We start from the raw sequence: 19429 nt of genomic DNA, 5'->3' as shown, positions 1-19429 counted from the left end.
CTGTGACACTGGCTATCAGTAATTAAATTAAAAACAACAAGAAAATGTGTGCCGTCTGGTTTGCTTAGTATAAGGAATTATATAAGAATAGTATAAGGAATTTGAAATGATTATACCTTTATTTTTTGATACTTTGTATATTTACAACCTAATACTTTCTCAAGTAATATTTTACTGGGTGACTTCACTTTCTATGAAGGAATCTTCATAGGCAGTGAAGAGTAGTAGAGGAAAGATGGGTCCAGTTTCGAGGGATCCAGGAGGCTCCCTGTGAGTATGCCGTTCCCAATAGAGAGTGATAGGAATAACATGTGTTTCAGTAAGGCTGGTTTCTTAGCATTCATAGCCATGGTGATCAACTGTACCACAGAAATGGAACATAAATCACAGAAATAGATGTTGTGGTGGTAGCTGCAGAGAACTCCTTGGGTTACGAAAATTTTACAGCAGAATAGTTACAAGGTGTGATGAACGATAGTGTCCGTTCTCCAGGCTTCTGGCCTGCTGTAGGATCAGATTGGGCCAAGTGGTGAATAGTGGTGAGGTTTTGATGGGTCTAGGATCACACAAAAGCACGAGTGCAAGCACGCACCACACACACACACACACACAACACACACACACACACACACACACACACACATACTAAATATCCAATTTTAGTTAACCTCGGGATCGGTGTCCCCCATGCGGGGCGGTTGAGCTAACGTAGTCTTATGTGATTAGCATGAGGTTGTAAGTAACAAGAACATTTCCCAGGACATAGACATGTCTTATTTGGTCAGATAACTTAACTTCTTGTCATCAAACTGCACTGTCCAATTTACAGTAGCTATTACAGTGAAAAAATGCCATGCTATTGTTTGAGGGAGGTGTACAGTTATCTATTTGAAAATGTATATATTGATCAATTAGGCACATTCGAGCAGACTTGAAACAACATTTGAATAGAAATGTAAAACTTGCCATCTAGTAGCCAAAATATAAATTGCGCCTAGAGTCCTAAGTCAGATAATCTTCATTAATAACACATTGTTGATGCAACATTTTCAACAGAAATTAAATGGTCATTGGATCAGCGTAAAACTTTGCACATACACTGCTCCAATCTAGCCAAATTCTAAATTCACCTGGGCAGGAATAATACATTATGGCCCCTGATTCGAGACAGGTGTATTACAATTGTCCATTGTAAATCAAAACAAATTTCATAATTTAGTATCTTTACAAGATTAAATCAAGAATAGTCTGAGGGGGACAATATTACCCTATAAACTGTGAATGATATATTATAATATGTCCAGTGTAATTCAAGAAACAGCACATAACTTTTTTTGGCTACTTTTTCAAATCAAAGTGTAATTTAATGTTTTTTATTTTACTTTAATTTAACTAGGCAAGTCAGTAATAACAATTCTTATTTTCAATGACCACGCCTAGGAACAGTGGGTTTAACTGCCTTGTTCAGGGGGAGAACAACAGATTTGTACCTTGTCAGCTCGTGGATTCGATCTTGCAACTAGTCCAATGCTCTAACCACTAGGCTAACCCTGCCTGCCGATATGTTTTGATAAGGTTTGTGTCACTACTAAAGTGGCCAAATAACTTCTTAAAAATTGAAACACATTAATCCACTTTATAAATGGGTGTAGAGCCTAACTGAATACATTTGCAGCGCGTGAGTTTCTCATTTGGGGGAAAAATAATTTTCACTATAAAAATGCAGCTTGATAATAACAGCACAAAATGAAAAGCTGAAAAGTATTAAACCTCTTTTTACGGCAAACCAAAACAAGTTCAGGAGTAAAGTTTTCTTATATAGTCACATTATAACTTGCATGGACTCACTCTGTGTTCAATAATAATGTTTGACATGATTTTTGAATGACTACCTCATCTCTGCACCCCACACATATAATTATCTGTAAGATCCCTCAGTGGAGCAATGCATTTCATACACAGATTCAACCGCAAAGACCAGGGAGTTTTCCAATGCCTTGCAACGAAGGGCACCTATTGATAGATGAGTAAAAATAAAAGAGCAGGAATATTGCAACAATAAGGTAATTTATCCATTTAATTGGGGATTTGATGTGTGATTGGGGTATTAGTCTTGCTAGAAGATCACTTGCGGTCAATGTCATCATTCTAACAGAAGAGAAATCGTTTTTTTTGGGCTATAATGTCCTGGTACTTGGTCAAGTTTATGATGCCGTTGACCTCAAATGCGTCACAGAACCAGTGGTAGCAAAATATCTTCATAACCGTTAAAGATTGCAGAACCACATTTACTGTAGGTATGAGGTACTTCTCTGCAAATGCTTCTGTTTTTCCACACCAAAACCACCACTGATGTTCATACTAAAGAGCTCTATTTTCATGTCATCTGACCATAGCACTGCCTGAGTTTGATAAATGGCACTTGGATTGGAACCAGTGTTATTTCCTCCTTAAAGGGATGTGCAATATTTTGGCAATTAAAACCTTTTTCTTCTTACCCAGTGTGGTGGATGAATCAGAATTAGTTGGGTAACATAGATAATGAAGATGTTTTATTAGTATAATATGCTTATGTGAGATACTTGTCATTAGAGAGTGTCCTTTGGACTCTGGTTGTCTTTCAGTTGCACGTAACCCTTAGCTGGGCTCAGTCATTTGGGGCTCGTCATTTGGGGCCCAGAGAGGGGAGAGGTCAGACTTGTTTTTTACATGTCTCTCTTGCTATGCAGAATATCAGCAAGAGAGGAGGACAGAATGAACATTGTCTTCATATGTGAATGTGTCTTTACCTATTCTTAAACCATGGGGAGGGATGGCGTGATTAATGGGGAACCAATTATTTGTCTCCACAATGTCTGTGCGCAAGTCACTCCCCTCAGTGAGCTTGTCCAGGAGTGGGAAACAAGAGTGTGTTTATCTGAGGATGGGCCTCTATGAGATAGCACTGACAGAGGAGATTTATGGTGTATTTTGATAAGAACGCCTAAAAAGCATTCCAGAGGACATGAGCTAATGGTTTTGTTCAATACCGTACCAGGGAGGGACAGTTCTAGGGAGACCAGACACCCGGGTCTATATAATGAACACTGTTGAGATAGCAGTTGCTGTCTGCTGTGTTTTATATATATCTTTTCATACAAAACTTAACTGAACTGTTCCTAAGATCTGTGGTTTGTCATGTCAAAGGAGGGTGGATATTTCCTATAAAATATCTCAGTAGCCATTGTGTTGGAACCTCCCTTTTTCAATGGTTCATTCGAGAGAGTGCATTATTGAAGGTCAAGTGCTTTTGGAAAAGTATCTTAATTATTAAAGATGTAGTTTAAACTCAGACTGGTGTGTTTGTAACTCTCCTCATTTGGTAATGCAGAAATTAGCCACCACACCAGAGTCAGATTTTGTCTCTGTATGCAATTTGAAGGACTTTGAAGGTAGTTTTTCCATCGATCGCTAACTAGCGTCAGCGCAATGACTAGAAGTCTTAGGGATCTGCTCTCATAGTTAGCAATTGTGCTGAAGCTACAGTAGTTAATTAAAAAAACTTCCTTCAAACTAAAGAAAGAGGGCTAAATTGCCAAAATCTCACAATATCCCTTTAACACCTTGACCGGTCATCTTTCCTCCTCTTATCTCCTCACCTAACCTCTCCTCTTTCATATACCTCTCTTCCCTCCTCCTCTCCTCCCCTCTCCCCTTCTACCTCTCATCCCTCCTCCTCTCCTCCCCTCTCCCCTCTCCCATACCTCTTCCCTCCTCCCTCCTCCCCTCTCCCCTCTCCCCTCTCACCTTCCCTCCTCCTCTCTCCCCTCTCCCCTCTCCTCTTCCCTCCTCCCTCCTCCCCTCTCCCCTCTCCCCTCTCTTCCCTCCTCCTCTCTCCCCTCTCCCCGTTCCTCCCATACCTCTCTTCCCTCCTCCTCTCCTCCCCTCTCCCATCTCCCATACCTTTCTCTTCCTCCCTCTCCTCCCTCTCCCCTCTCCATACCTCTCTCCCCTCCTCCTCTCCTAACAACACAAACCCTGGTCCTACTTTCACTCTCCCTCCTCCAGACTTCAGCTTTAACATTTTGTCGACATTTAGAAAGTTTGCATAGAAAAAATATGTGACAATTGCCGCTACAGTGAGATTCCGTTGAACTGTCTTGTGTCGATAAAAACAACTGGACGTATTAACTTCCTTAAAAAGGAGAGGAGGGAGACATAGGACTCAATCTCAGCCAAAGGGAGAGTTAGAACTCAACTCACAGGCAATATTTCAGAAAGTGAGATTTCAACATATGTTCATCTAATACTGTATGTGAATGTATCCCAAATAGCCATCTATTCCCTTTGGAGTGCACTATTTTTGACCAGAGCCCATAGTGAATATGTTGCCCTGGACAAATGTAGTGCACTTGTTTTAAAGGCTAATGCTTATTCCACAAACTCTCAATTACCCTCTGGACACGCCCTTCTCCTGCTAACTCACCACACCTGAACTCACTCTGCTAATCACCAATTCCTCTTCCATTCTTATGATATAAAAGCAGCTTGTTCTACCTGGGTTTGTTCAGCATTTGTGGTGACCCAGTTCCTTTATTGGTTTTGTTGTTGGTTGGCTAAAGTAAGTTCCTGCTTTTGAAACATTTATATGTTTTTAATTTCCTGTGTTGTGGCATAATATCCTCTTCATCCTAGCTTGTGTAGCGTTATGGTGTTGCTAGCCCAGTATTAGACCTTTAATTTAACTGTAAGGGAACTGTTACAGCTTATGAGATGAGACATGGTCCAATGATGGTACCTGCTAGCAAAATGTCTCTTACATCTATAATCCGGTGGACTGTTCTGATTGGTTGCCATTTGCGCTGCGTCTCAGTGAACAAGAAACTATGACATGCCGTGTTTACTCCCCCCCCCCCCCCCCCCCCCCCCCCCCCCCAAAATCAAACATGGATTCCATGTTGTGCTCAGCTGTCTAGCTACCCCCCCCCCCCCCACACAATATGTCCACCATGCTGGGCCAGACTGAAAGTAGAGAACATGGATGTGCAAAGCCAGATCACAACATATCACTGCATTTCCTGATGGCCATTTCACCCTACCTACTGGTGTTACATGCCACTAAGGCTTACCTGCCTTTTGTCTTCTGTGTTTATTTTTTGTTGGCTAATAAAAGAACCAGGATTGTATATGGTTCAACCATAATGCCTGCATTCTGACAGATTTGGCAATAGCCGACGCTGCAGGGCATTTTTACATTTGTGAACTAGGCCTCTCTTACTCCAGTATGAGTGGAGAGAAATACCTGCCCAGATGTTCTCCTCAGCCCTGCTTAGGGAATAGGTTGGCATTTAGGAAAGCAGACATATTCCTGTTCTAATCTACTGTATGTGGAGTTGAATCTGGTTTTGATGGCTTCACTCTTTATTCTCTCAGGAGACTCCATGACCATGTTGACCAGTCTTCTGATTCTCAGTGCTGCCTTTGCTCTAGGAGATGCAAGTAAGAGTCCACTCTTCTTGACTCATTCTGTATTTTTCTTGTAGCATAGGTGACTGACTGATCTACAAATAATATTGTAGCTGTGATTTGTACACTGGCGTTTAAAGCCACATGTAACTTCTCCGTACAGATTCAATTCTAGAAGAAGACTTGTGTCCTTCCGGTTGGACAAAATATGGATCACGCTGCTTAATGTTTGTAAAGACTACAAGGAGCTGGCCTGAAGCAGAGGTATAACCCTTACCTTCTACTGTGAATTTGAAGAGGAATTGTAGATGAAATTAGCTCTATGACTTTACCTTAACGGTAATACTTTCTTAAATGGTAACACATGACTGATGTGAAATACTGAACATCCCTTTAAGATGGGAATTTTCTATACATATTTAATGTGGAGTCTAGCCTCCTGTATACTGGAACCCACAGGACATGGTTTAAGACAGCGGTAAACTAATATCTTTAAGAGAATGTTTTAAAAGGGAATTAGTTGTGGTGGTCAATATTTGGTTGAGTCCAGAAGACAAATTCTCAGCAACACTGACTAATACATGAAATGTCTTTGTTCCATCTACTGCTCGGCTGTCATTGTAGATAATTTTCTTAACAGACTTGCCTTGTTAAATACTTTCTTCTCTAGCGGCACTGTGTCCCTTGGTGATAAACTGGTGTCTGTACCCAACGTTGTGGAGTACCTGGGCGCAAACCTGGCATCTGTGCACAGCTCAGAGGAAGATCAGTTTCTACAGCTCTTGGTCAAGATTGTTGGTTTCCCTCCTACCTGGATTGGAGGATTTTATTCTGTTAAGGTGGGACCATTAAGCATAGTGTTATATAGAGCCATTACTGCAAGGAACTCCGTTCCATCTCATATTGCTCAAGTGAAGAGCAAACCTGGATTCAAAAAATAAACGTGAGGTGTGGCATGTAGGCACCTGTAATTCTTTTTTGTAGTTCTGTCAGTTGTGTAATGCTATTTTGTGTGGACCCCAGGAAGAGTAGCTGCTGCTTGTTAACAGCTACTGATATGGGTTCCATACAAAATATTAAGAGTAGCTGTTAAGACCATGGGGCCAATAAAGGCAAGGCTGCTAGTTTGAATCCCAGAGCTCACTCCGTGAAATCTGACGTGCCCTTGAGCAACGCCCTTAACCTAATTGATCCTGTAAGTCATTCTAGATGAGAGAATCTACTAAATTACATTTAACTGTCAACTTCAGTAGGAGGCTTTTATACACATGTGAAACGGTTCTAGGTAAGTATAACTGTGATCAATTCTGGACAGTCTTCTTGTAAACATGTGTATGGTCTTTGAAATGCATTGGGATGATTGCAGATGTGAGGATTTGGCTCCACGTTGTTCTTTACACAAGCAACAGTCCCAGTCGGAGTGTTTTGAAGTAGTGGTAGCTTTAACTGTTTTGTTGTTTCAGGTGGTAGACGTAGGACTACATTTAGTTTGTATTCTGAAACCCCACTTTCCCCCCTCAGGACAGGCGGTGGTTGTGGAGCGATGGCTCCGACTTTGATCACCAGAACTGGGCAAAAGGAAGGCCCGGCGATGTTGGTGCCGGAGAGACTTGTATTCATATCAACTTTGGAGGTACAGTAATCCCAGTATCATTCATTGATCCAGTCATCAAATTAAACTTTATTCCCAGTTCATTTAACAATTGACTTATGTAGACTTTCCTACTGTTGTGTGTCTGTGTACAGCTGAATATTTTGGTTCTGTGTTTTGTCTTCAGGTCAAAAGCGCTGGAACAATGCTTTATGTGGAAGGAGCTTGCCCTCGGTGTGCTCCCTGAGACTCCTGCCGCTTCGCCAGACTATACATTAAAAGCGGCAATGCTATTCCGTAGTGTCTGCATCCTCAATACTTCATAGTAACGTCAAATACTTTGCTGCTAAATGAGATTTCAGTACACAAATGTTGAGGATTTGCTTGCAGCCAATAAAATGTGTACACTATTTTGTCTCATGAGTTATTGAACATGAATGATATGTTGTAGTTAGTACTTTTTCTTACTGGTCCCCTGTGGGACTCAAACCCACAACCACAATGTTGCAAGTACCGTGCTTGACTGCGCCACCAGGACTTAACTTTATGTAAATGTGGAACTGTGAAATGCCGCAAAATGTTTAGGATACTGACGGTTGAAAAGACATGTATAACCTGTCACGAAGTTATTTTGATTATAAATGTTTCATAAGTTGAGTGTTAAAGAGCTGAGAAGGTCATTAAGCGGTATGCCTGTCTTTTTTCACCACTCTAAAGAGGGTTTTTATTCACCTAGGCAAGTCCACTTCCTTGTTTACCATGACAACCTACTCTGGACGGCGCTACGCCAATTGTGCGCCGCCCTATAGGACTCCGAATCACGGCTGAATGTGCTACAGCCTGGAGATGAACCAGGTACTGTAGTGACTGCTCTTGCACTGAGATGCAGTGCCTTTGACATCTGTGCCACTCAGGCGCAGGTTCCTGGAGTATCCTTTAGGGTTTCTTCAAATTGCAGCTAGGGGAACCTTCATGTTCAGAGAACCCGTTAAGTGATCCTTGAAGAGAAAATATAGTTATGAGGTGACATGCAAGTCCAACATTTGGTATCTGGGGTGTTGCTGTTCTCTATCCAAAGCCAGAATGCTCACCGTGCACAGCAGAACAGGATTCCGGTTATATTCAGTGGTGTAGGGAGGTCAAAGTCTGAACATTGTTATTATACAGATTAACAAGCACACGACAGAATTCATGCCTTTATTTTTGTGGTGACAGAACTTTTGCTAATAGTTTTTATACTTTGTCCATAATGTAGAGTCCTTTGTGGTTTTCATTGAGTTAAAGGAGGATGGTAAATGTGATCTGCATAGCAATTGACATTCCTCGTCTGTATACCTGCACACAAGTGAGCAGTTCAGTCTTCTGCACGCAATACAGCTAACCTTATCTTACCTCATGATAATCCATTGAATTATGTCCATTCTCCTAAAATGAACACACAGGAATAGATGGTATCGAACAATATTTAGATCATGCAATGCAGCGGTCCCCAACCTTTTTTAGGCCACAAACCGGTTTAATGTCAGACAAAATTTTCACGGACCGGCCTTTAACCTCTCTAGGGTATGTGGGACGAACTCGTCCCACCTACGTAACAGCCACTGAAATCCAGTGGCGCGATTTTTGAATCGTTAGAAATACTATTACTTAGATTTCTCAAACATATGACTATTTTACAGCTATTTAAAGACAAGAATCTCGTTAATCTAACCCCACTGTCCGATTTCAAAAAGGCATTACAACGAAAGCAAAACATTAGATTATGTCAGCAGAGTGCCCAGCCAGAAATAATCAGACACCCATTTTTCAAGCTAGCATATGTCACATAAACCCAAACCACAGCTAAATGCAGCACTAACCTTTTATGTTCTTCATCAGATGACACACCTAGGACATGTTATACAATACATGCATGTCTGTTCAATCAAGTTCATATTTATATCAAAAACCAGCTTTTAACATTAGCATGTGACGTTCAGAAAAAACATACCCCCCGCAAACATCCGGGGAATTTACTAACAGTTTGCTAAATTACTCACGATAAACGTTCACAAAAAGCATAACAATTATTTTAAGAATTATAGATACAGAACTCCATGCACTCGATATGTCCGATTTTTAAATTGCTTTTCGGATGAAGCACATTTTGCAATAATCTAAGTACATAGCCCGGCATCACAGGGCTAGCTATTTAGACACCCACCCAGTTCAGCCTTCACCAAAATCACATTTCCTATAAGACAAATGTTCTTACCTTTCTTGTTCTTCATCAGAATACACTGTCAGGACTTCTACTTCAATAACAAATGTAGGTTTGGTCCCAAATAATCCATCGTTATATCCAAACAGCGACGTTTTGTTTGTGAGTTCTAGACACTATCAGAATGCTACATCACGGTCTCGCGCATGGCGCATGGCGTGACAAAAAATGTCTAAATATTCCATTACCGTACTTCGAAGCATGTCAACCGCTGTTTAAAACCAATTTTTATGCCATTTATCTCGTAGAAAAGCGATAATATTCCGACCGGGAATCTGCAATGAGCCTAAACAGCCGAATGAAATTTCTCCACGGGGACGAATCGTGCATGCGCCTCATTCAATGGTCCTCTGATCGGCCACTTACCAAAGGCGATAATCTGTTTCAGCCTGAGGCTGACTCGTCATCCTTCATGTTTTTCCCGGGTTCTGAGAACCTATTGGAGCCCTGGGAATTGTCACGTTACAGCTAAGATCCTTACTTTTCAATAAACAGATGCAAGACGCACGACTCCTTGTCAGACAGGCCACTTCCTGCATGAAACCTTGTCAGGTTTTTGCCTGCCATAGGAGTTCTGTTATACTCACAGACACCATTCAAACAGTTTTAGAAACTTTAGGGTGTTTTCTATCCAAACCTGAACAATAATATGCATATTCTAGCTTCTGAGTTGGTGTAGGAGGCAGTTAAAAATGGGCACATATTTTTTCCAAAATTCTCAATACTGCCCCCTAGCCCAAACAGGTTTTAAGGTGTGGCGGCTAAATACACAAACTAAAATGATACGACCGGCATAAAAACAGGTATTTTTTAATTATAATAAACGTGAATCCACTGTGTACTCGTATTCAACTTTATTAGTAGCGTCCTCGTAACATCGCAACATAACATGAGTAACGTCCTCTCTGCCCCCTAACGCTCTCTGGTCACTATGGTAACGTTTAAACATGCCTTAAAAATAAGATACAGCACAAAAATAAAGTGCATGAAAAATACAACTCACCATAACGCTAAATCAGTGGGAGCCCTGAGCTTGTTTCTCTGCAACGAGACAGTCCCATCTAGGGGTAATGGGAGACAATGACACCCGAAGTGTGTTGCTTATGTCTTATGTCCAGTCTACTCCGTAATTTTGTTTTGGTTGCTGTCACTGCAGAATATCCCGCTTCACGCAAATAGGATGTCGGAAATGGCAACAGGGTTTTCAATGCTGTTGTGGCGATCTCAGGGTTATTCTGCCGTGACTTTAATACAGAACACCGGCAGAGTTGTCTCGAACATACTTTTAAGGCCGCTGTCATTTGCGATCTCCAGCAGTTATTCTTCTTGCATAGACATGCTGGAATCACCTGGTTTGTTGACAAATGGGTCGCGGATCCATTCCTTGGCAGTTCCTGGGTCTTTTGTGGTTGGGAAGTAGCGCTCAAACTCTTTTAAAAGCAAAGACAGGTGATCGTGCACCAGCTCGGGCTCAGTCTCTTCCAAAATCCCCGCCAATGTTTGAAACATGTCAAATATACCTCTGTTCACGCGCCGTCCCCACGAATCCAGTTTGGCTTTAAATGCAGCTACTTTATCTGCCAACTTGAAGACAGTTGAAAACAGTTGTCATTTTCCCCTGAAGTGACCGATTGAGTTCATTGAGCAGGTTGAATATGTCGCACAAGTAAGCGAGTTTTGCAACCCATTCCTCGTCACTGAAATGTGCTGCCAGCGGTGATTTTTTTCCTGAGAGAAATCTCTGCAGCGGCTCTTGTAATTCAAACACTCTGGCCAGCGATCTCGCTCGGAATAACCATCTTATTTCTGTGCTTCGCGTTCATTTTTCATTATAAAACATTGTTCAGACTCAGATAATAAATAAAACGGAAATAATGTAAGTTATTTATTCTTTCTCTGCGGCCCGGTACCAAATGACCCACAGACCGGTACCGGTCCACGGCCCGGGGGTTGGGGACCGCTGATGCAAGGGACAAACCTCACCTTGATCTTTCCCTTTCAGTTAAGCGCCTGCTACTGTCCATTCAAATCGAAATGTTTGTTAGGCAGGTAGGTTCCTGCAAACCCCCCTCCAGCTAAGGAGGTTCCTTGATGAACCCCACCTTCTATGGGGTTCTTGGACAAACCTTTCTGGGGCTATTTTCAGTGCCAAGAACCGTAATGTTCTTCAAAGTACTGCGGACCTTAGAACTCTAGTGAAACCCCACATTTTTATTGTACTCTGACTAGGATTCAAAAGGCACTCGCACGTCTCTTTGTTGCAGGTGCATGGTTTTTGAATAAGATGAAGAACACTGTTCATGCTAGTCTCACTGCTCTAAAGCTGTACGTATCGGCCTTGTCAGAGCTTTCAGTGTTCACAACCTGCACCTCTATGTTGATATTGCTCCAACCACATCCATTCAATGCATCCAATGGGGTTGGAGTATGAGAGAAAATAAGTGTTACCCAAAAATAACAATGTGCGTTTCATGAGTATTCTAATAAAGTGTGTACATAACGTGTCAAACAAGACTAAAATCGCACAGAGTACATAGACCTATCAAGTAAGTTTCCGTACAAGAATAAAACATGAGTAAACTAAAGTGGCTGCATTAATTCATGTTCACATTTACAACATAAATAGGCATTTCATCATTAAGACCTTTTGGGAATAATGAGGGTGAAAATCCCTAAACAATCTTCAAAAGACACTGATTTGACCCCACCATCAAAAGACACTGATATGACCCCAGAATCAAAAGACACTAATATCAAAAGACAATATGGCGGTTGTTTTGCTTTTCACACAAGCCTCACCTGAAGGTAGACCAGTTAAAAAAATGAAAAGACATATACAGTTTATTAGGTACACCCCTCTAGTACTGGGTTGGATCCCCCCCATTGCCTCCAGAAAAGCTTGAGTTCTTCAGGGCTTGGAAACATTGCTCAATTGGTATCAAGGGACTTAACGTGTACCAGGGAAACATCAATCCACCTCCTCCACCAGCCTGTACCGTTGACACCAGGCAGGATGTGGCCGTGGACTGATGTTGCTTCCACCAAATCCTGACTCTGCCATTAGCATGACGCAACAGGAACCGAGATTCATTGGGCCAGGCGATGTTTTCCACTCCTCAATTGTCCAGCTTGCATGATACCTGACATTCTCTTTTGACGTTTCATCAACGAGCTGTTTTCACCCTAAAGTACTGCCACTGATTGGATGCTTTTTGTTTGTCGCAACATTTCCCTTGCTGACAGGTGTATAAAATCGAGCAAGCAACCACGCAATCTCCATAGACAAACGTTGGCAGAAGAATTGCCTTACAGAAGAGCTCAGTGACCTTCAATGTGGAACCTTCATAGGAAGCCACCTTTTCAACAAGTCAGTTTGTAAAAAGTCTGCCAGGAGAACGCTAACTGTCCGAATGCATAGTGCCAACTGTAAAGTTCGTTGGAGGAATAACGGTCTGGTGCTGTTCATGGTTCGGGCTAGGCCCCTTAATTCCAGTGATAAACAATCTTAACGGTGCTGCATACAATGACATTGTAGACAATTCTGTGCTTCCAACTTGTGGCATCAGTTTGGGGAAGGCACTATCCTGTTTCAGCATGACAATCCCCCCGTGCAGGTTTATCGAGATTGGTGTGGAAGAACTTGACTGGCCTGCACAGAGCCCTGACCTCAACCCCATTCAATACTTTTGGAATGAATTGTAACTCCAACTGTGAGCCAGGCCTAATCGCCTAAAATCAGTGCCTGACCTCTAATGCTCATGGCTGAATGGAAGCATGTCCCCGCAGCAATGTTCCAACATCTAGTGCAAAGCCTTCCCAGAAGAGTGGAGGCTGTTATAGCAAAAACAGGCCCAACTCAATGATTTTGGAATGAGATGTTTGACAAGCAGGTGTCCACATACTTCTGGTCATGTGGTGTGTGTTTTAGTTAGCAAATTATAGGCTGAACATTTCCTTACCCCTCAAGTTATTAATTCCCCTTCACCTAGGGCAATGATGTGAATCACCCATACTTTCATGCTAGCTAATACTGTACTAACCATGTTCATTTTCTGGCAAGTTGCCTCCAAATACTGGCATGAACATTAAGTACCCTAACAATGATTAGATTAGTCTGGCCCCAAAAGATCAGAAGGAAGCAAATGTAACAAAACCAGGAGATATGAACCATATTTCATCAAGTCATCCTACAAGTTCTAATACAACATTTACTCATGTAAAGACCAAGAGCATGTACTTTATTTTACAGGATGATATAATGCATGAAGCAAACAATGGAATGATTTAGTGAAATGTGAAGATGTAGATTCAGTAAAGGGGTCTTTCATCCCTCTGTGGCCTGGAACAATTCTTCAGCCTCAGAGTAGCATGGTTCTGACTGTGGACTCTGTATATATTGGAATGACATTTTGATGTCTATGGAGGACCAAAGCTGCCATAGAGTTAAATGAATATATAAAGAGAAATCCACAAAAAAAGGAAATACTGACAGATTTGATTCCACAGTCAACGTCCTGCAATCAGAGTTAGGATGCTAATATTTGTAAACTCTTTCAGTTGTTTTCTGTGGGTGTCACTGAGTAACCTGATGCCCCATATCATGGACCCTAAGATCATAGGAGTAAAAAAAACAACCTTGCCTGTGCACGTGACTAACCCCACAACCCACTTCTAAACTGTCCATCTTTCTGATTTCCACCAATCAGAGTTAATGTCAGAGTGATTAGAGGGACAATAGAGTGCTGAGTACCAGGCAGTTAGCAAGTGCGGTAGGCTACTAATGACCATCACCAGCATCAGAGCTTGGAGAAGCCTAATTACTAAATGGTCACGTGGAATTTGACTGCCTTCATGTCCTGTAACCACCGGTGTGTGGGGGTAATACAGTCACCATAACAGCCCTACTCCTTCCTCCATTTCCCAGAACTGGACTGGTTCAGATAAATTGTTCAGCATATCACACCAACAATAAAGAAGCAAATCATCAACAGTTAAATCTCTGGATTTCTTTATTTATTTGTATGGAATGTGAATCAGTTCCTGTAGTACAGTAAAGAAAACTGTCAAAGTCTTTTCAACGTCTTCGTTCCAACATTTTTGTCTACGGCCACAGCTACAATTACAGACAAAAACAACAACAACATAAACATTAACATCCAGAACCAGCTGCAAAGAAATAACATTTAGTGAATGAGTGAGAGTGTGTGTGTGTGTTTGTTTCTTTGTGTGTATATACACCTTGCTGGAACAGTTGCTAGCAGTTGATAGCAGTTCCTGGTGGGGTCTCCGTACCCTGGATCTTCTTTCCAGTACTGGTCACACACCAACAGTAACCTACCAGAAAAAGACATGTTAAAAACCTGTTACAAATTCAATATTTACACATTTTACTGTAACACATTGAATTGTCACATTCAACTGAATTGGAGAATTTACTGTGTGCTTCTGTGTATGTGCGTCAGTGGTAACCTGTAGAGCCCCAACATTGCTCAGGGGTGTATTGTCCATCGTCATCACAAGTCGGGATAAAGGCTCCAATTGGGCCATTTATCACGGCATCTCTAGCACGCTCACAGCGAGTCTTGTGTCGTATCATACCATCTGGATAAACAGGTAACATACATTGTAATGTTGACATAACATTGCTGGACACACATTCTGGATGCTTGGGCTGTCAATCTCAATCTTATACATCTCTGGATCAAGAGAAGTGGCAGGCGGTTAGAGAGTTGGGCCAGTTACTGAAAGATGGCTAGTTTGAATCCCTGAGATGAGAAGTTGAAATATCTGTCTATGTGCCCTTGAGCAAGGCACAACCTTAATTTATAGTGTCACAGCTGACCTTTTTAACCTCTCTAGGGTAAGTGGGATGAAATCGTCTATTCAACAGCCAGTGAAAAATCAGCGCACCACATTTAAAACCACAAAATGTCATAATTCAAAGTTCTCAAACATAGGACTAATTTACACCATTTTATAGATTCTCCTGAATCGAACCACGTTGTCCGATTTCCAAAAGGCTTTACAGCGAAAGCAAAACATTAGATTATGTTAGGAGAGTACATCGACACAATAACCACACAGCCATTTTCTAAGCAACTAGCATGCATCACAAATACCCAAACCACAGCTAAATGAAGCACTAACCTTTGACGATCTTCATCAGATGACACTCCTAGGACATTATGTTATACAATACATGCATTTTTTTGTTCGATAAAGTTCATATTTATATATATAAAATCAGCATTTTACAGTGGCGCGTGACGTTCAGAAAATATTTTCCCTCCAATACTGTCGGTGAATCAACATCACTATGTACAAAAATACACGTCATAAACTTTGGTAAAATATTATACTATCATTCAAAGAATTATAGAATTAACATCTCGTGAATGCAACCGCATTGCCAGATTTCAAAATAACTTTACTGGGAAATCACGCTTTGCAATAATCTGAGCACTGCGCCCAGAAAAATACGCTTTGCGATACAGATAGCCGCCATGTTGGAGTCATCTAAATTCATAAATAGTATTAGAAATATTCACTTACCTTTGATGATTTTCATCAGAAGGCACTTCCATGAATCCCAGATACTCAACAAATGTTGTTTTGTTCGATAAAATCCATAATTTATGTGCAAATAGCTCCTTGTGGTTCGCGTGTTCAGTAGGCTACTCAAAATGTACGAAGCGCGCGGAAAATGTCACGACGAAAAGTAAAAACAAAATCTATTTACGTTCGTTCAAACATGTCAAACGTTGTGTAGCATAAATCTTTAGGGCCTTTTTCAATCAGAACTTCAACAATATTCCAACCGGACCATTGCATTGTCTTATAAAACGTTTTGGAACAAAGCAGCCACCCACATGAACGCACGCCTATGTAGTGATGGCCCTCCCCTTGTAACCAACTTTCCAGGCTTCTCCTTTGGTCTGTGTTTACCGGAGAAGACTCAAAATGAACCCTAACTCACTGTGTGTTCGATTGGCAATGACTTGAAAGGACTACAAGCACCAGAATTCTCACTTCCTGCTTAGATTTTCTCAGGTTTTTGCCTGCCATATGACTTCTGTTATACTCACAGACATCATTCAAATAGTTTTAGAAACTTTAGAGTGTTTTCTATCCAAATCTACTAATAATATGCATATTCTAGTTCCTGGGCCCGAGTAGTAGGCCGTTTAATTTGGGTACATTTTTCATCCGCCCGTGAAAATACTGCCCCTACCCTAGTGAGGTTAAATATACTGAAGTATCAACATTAAATGTAATTGATCAAATATACTTAAATTGTTTAACTTGGGTCAAATGTGTCTGGTAGCCTTTCACAAGCTTCCCACAATAAGTTGGGTGAATTTTGGCCAATTCCTCCTGACAGAGCTGGTGTAACGGAGTCAGGTTTGTAGGCCTCCTTGTTCGCACACGCTTTTTCAGTTCTGCCCACAAATTTGATAGGATTGAGGTCAGGGCATTGTGATGGCCACTCCAATACCTTGACTTTGTTATCCTTAAGCCATTTTGCCGAAACTTTGGAAGTATGCTTGGGGTCATTGTCCATTTGGAAGACCCATTTACGACCAAGCTTTAACTTCCTGACTGATGTCTTGAGATGTTGCTTCAATATATGCACATCATTTTCCGTCCTCATGATGCCATCTATTTTGTGAAGTACACCAGTCCCTCCTGCAGCAAAGCACCCCAACAACATGACGCTGCCACCCCCACGCTTCACAGTTGGGATGGTGTTCTTCGGCTTGCAAGCCTCCCCCTTTTTCCTCCAATCATAACGATGGTCATTATGGCCAAACAGTTCTATTTTTGTTTCATCAGACCAGAGGACATTTCTCCAAAAAGTACAATATTTGTCCCCATGTGCAGTTGCAATCCGTACTTTGGCTTTTTTATGGCGGTTTTGGAGAAGTGACTTCTTCCTTGCTGAGTTGCCTTTCAGGTTATGTCGATATAGGACTCGTTTTTACTGTGGATACTTTTGTACCCATTTCCTCCAGCATCTTCACAAAGTCCTTTGCTGTTGTTCTGGGATTGATTTGCACTTTTCGCACCAAAGTACGTTCATCTCTAGGAGACAGAACGTGTCTCCTTCCTGAGCGGTATGACGGCTTCGTGGTCCCATGGTGTTTATACTTGCGTACTATTGTTTGTACAGATGAACGTGGTACCTTCAGGTGTTTGGAAATTGCTCCCAATGATGAACCAGACTTGTGGAGGTCTAAAAAAAAGAATTCTGAGGTCTTTGCTGATTTCTTTTGAATTTCCCATGATGTCAAGCAAAGAGGCACTGAGTTTGAAGGTAGGCCTCGAAATACATCCACAGGTACACCTCCACTTGACTCAAATGATGTCAATTAGCCCATCAGAAGCTTCTAAAGCCATGACATTATTTTCTGGAATTTTCCAAGCTGTTTAAAGGTACAGTCAACTTAACGTATGTAAACTTCTGACCCACTGGAATTGTGATATAATTCAGTGTAAGTGAAATAATCTGTCTGTAATAATATTTGGAATAATTACCTGTGTCATGCACGAAGTAGATGTCCTAACCGACTTGCCAAAACTATAGTTTGTTATCAAGAAATTTGTGGAGTGGTTGAAAAACGAGTTTTAATGACTCCGACATAAGTGTATGTAAACTTCCAACTTCAACTGTAAGTGTGAGGTATGTCACTCTTACCTATGGGAGCAAAGGTGTCTCCCAGAGCAAAAGCTGTGCTGACAAGCAGAATGATGGTCAATGCCACCATGGTGATAGTCTGGAGAGAGAGAGAGAGAGAGAGAGAAGTTGAGCATTCGAATCAGCTGTGCTTGTACTGGAATACTCCAAATCAGTGGAATGGCTGTGGGTACTAGAGGAGACGTTAGGAAATCCTGTGTTAGGTACATAACCTACTGTACAGCTGGGGGTACTAGAGGAGAGGTTAGGAAATCCTGTGTTAGGTACATAACATACTGTACAGCTGGGGGTACTAGAGGAGAGTGTCACGTTGTTATCAAGGAGACAGGAATGCATAATCGTTTTTTATTTATTTACCCAAATTACAGATTGCCATGTAAAGGCACGAGGACGAAGACCTAACAAACACGAATACAAAACACAGGGCTGAAACCCAAACAGAAGAGCGAGGTGTACCTTGAATAAATACACAGGACGAGACCAGATAACAAAAGCGCACAATCATACAACACGGGACAAGACCCGTAATCATCAGTGCACAAAACAAGCGGCACGAAAGCCAACACAACAAGGCACAGGTACTCACACGACCAACAACCAACGGACATTGGGACAATAATCGACAGCCCAATTGAGAACAAAGGGCACACTTATACAATTACTATTCAGGTGTGGGTAATGACACAGTTCAGTTTCTAGAGGCCGGTGACGTAGACCTTTGAAACTGGTGCACGGAAAGAGCAACAGTACCGGGGGGGTCCGTGACTGAGAGGTTAAGGAAACCCTGTGTTAGCTACAAAAATGATGCAACTGCTAAGGCAGCATTTTCTCAACTCGGTCCTGGTGATCCCAGGTATCATCTCTTCAACTACATACAATAGATTCACCTAGCACACAGGAACATGGGATGCTTCCCAAAAGGCTTCTTATCCCCTATGTAGTGCACTACTTTGGACCAGGACCCACAGTGAACTAAATAGAGAATAGCTCAGGGCCACAAAGGTAATATGGACCCTTGTCTAAAGTAGCTCACTACATAAGGAATAGGAGGTCAGTTGGGACGCAGACAGGGACAGTGTTAGATGAAGAGATGTAAAAATCTCACCTTCTGAAGTCTTCAGTTGTAGCTTTACTTCTTCAGAGATCTTCAAAGGTCTTCACTGGGTCTCTCTCTGTCCTGCCTGTGAGTTGAGTTCTACCTCTCCCTCCTCTCCTTTTTAAGGACCCGTCCAGTCAGACCCCTCCCTCTATTTTTCTCAATCTATCTCTCATCCTTCAAACCTCTGCATACTTTCTGTCCAGCCCAACACCTGCTGGACCTGTCCAACATCTACCGGTTTGACAGGGTTGGGGTCAATTCAAAGTGAAGGTATGCAACTTTTGTAACACATTCATGTGTTGCATATTGGGTCACAAGATGGTTATGAAGATTATCTTG

The 19429-nt window shown here is 41.7% G+C and overlaps 3 protein-coding genes and 1 long non-coding RNA gene across 4 annotated transcripts in view; 2 read left to right on the top strand and 2 right to left on the bottom strand.

The window, feature by feature from the left end:
• Window positions 1-19429, top strand: part of LOC115194861 (equistatin-like) — a 364924-nt gene that overhangs the window by 212703 nt on the left and 132792 nt on the right. The gene's annotated exons all lie outside the window — the stretch shown is intronic.
• Window positions 1-19429, top strand: part of LOC115194830 (equistatin) — a 360364-nt gene that overhangs the window by 222367 nt on the left and 118568 nt on the right. The window lies entirely within an intron of this gene.
• Window positions 1-19429, bottom strand: part of LOC115194835 (equistatin-like) — a 244947-nt gene that overhangs the window by 127509 nt on the left and 98009 nt on the right. The gene's annotated exons all lie outside the window — the stretch shown is intronic.
• LOC115194875 (uncharacterized) lies at window positions 14283-19204 on the bottom strand. Its single transcript, XR_003878522.1, has 5 exons — window positions 19097-19204; window positions 17992-18070; window positions 14766-14897; window positions 14535-14630; window positions 14283-14409 (listed from the first exon to the last, which is right to left on the bottom strand). It is a non-coding gene; the product is annotated as an uncharacterized LOC115194875 (long non-coding RNA).

Source organism: Salmo trutta, chromosome 5 (assembly GCF_901001165.1).
Source record: "Salmo trutta chromosome 5, fSalTru1.1, whole genome shotgun sequence".
Lineage (NCBI taxonomy): Eukaryota > Metazoa > Chordata > Actinopteri > Salmoniformes > Salmonidae > Salmo > Salmo trutta.
This window is presented reverse-complemented; position numbering and strand designations above follow the sequence as displayed.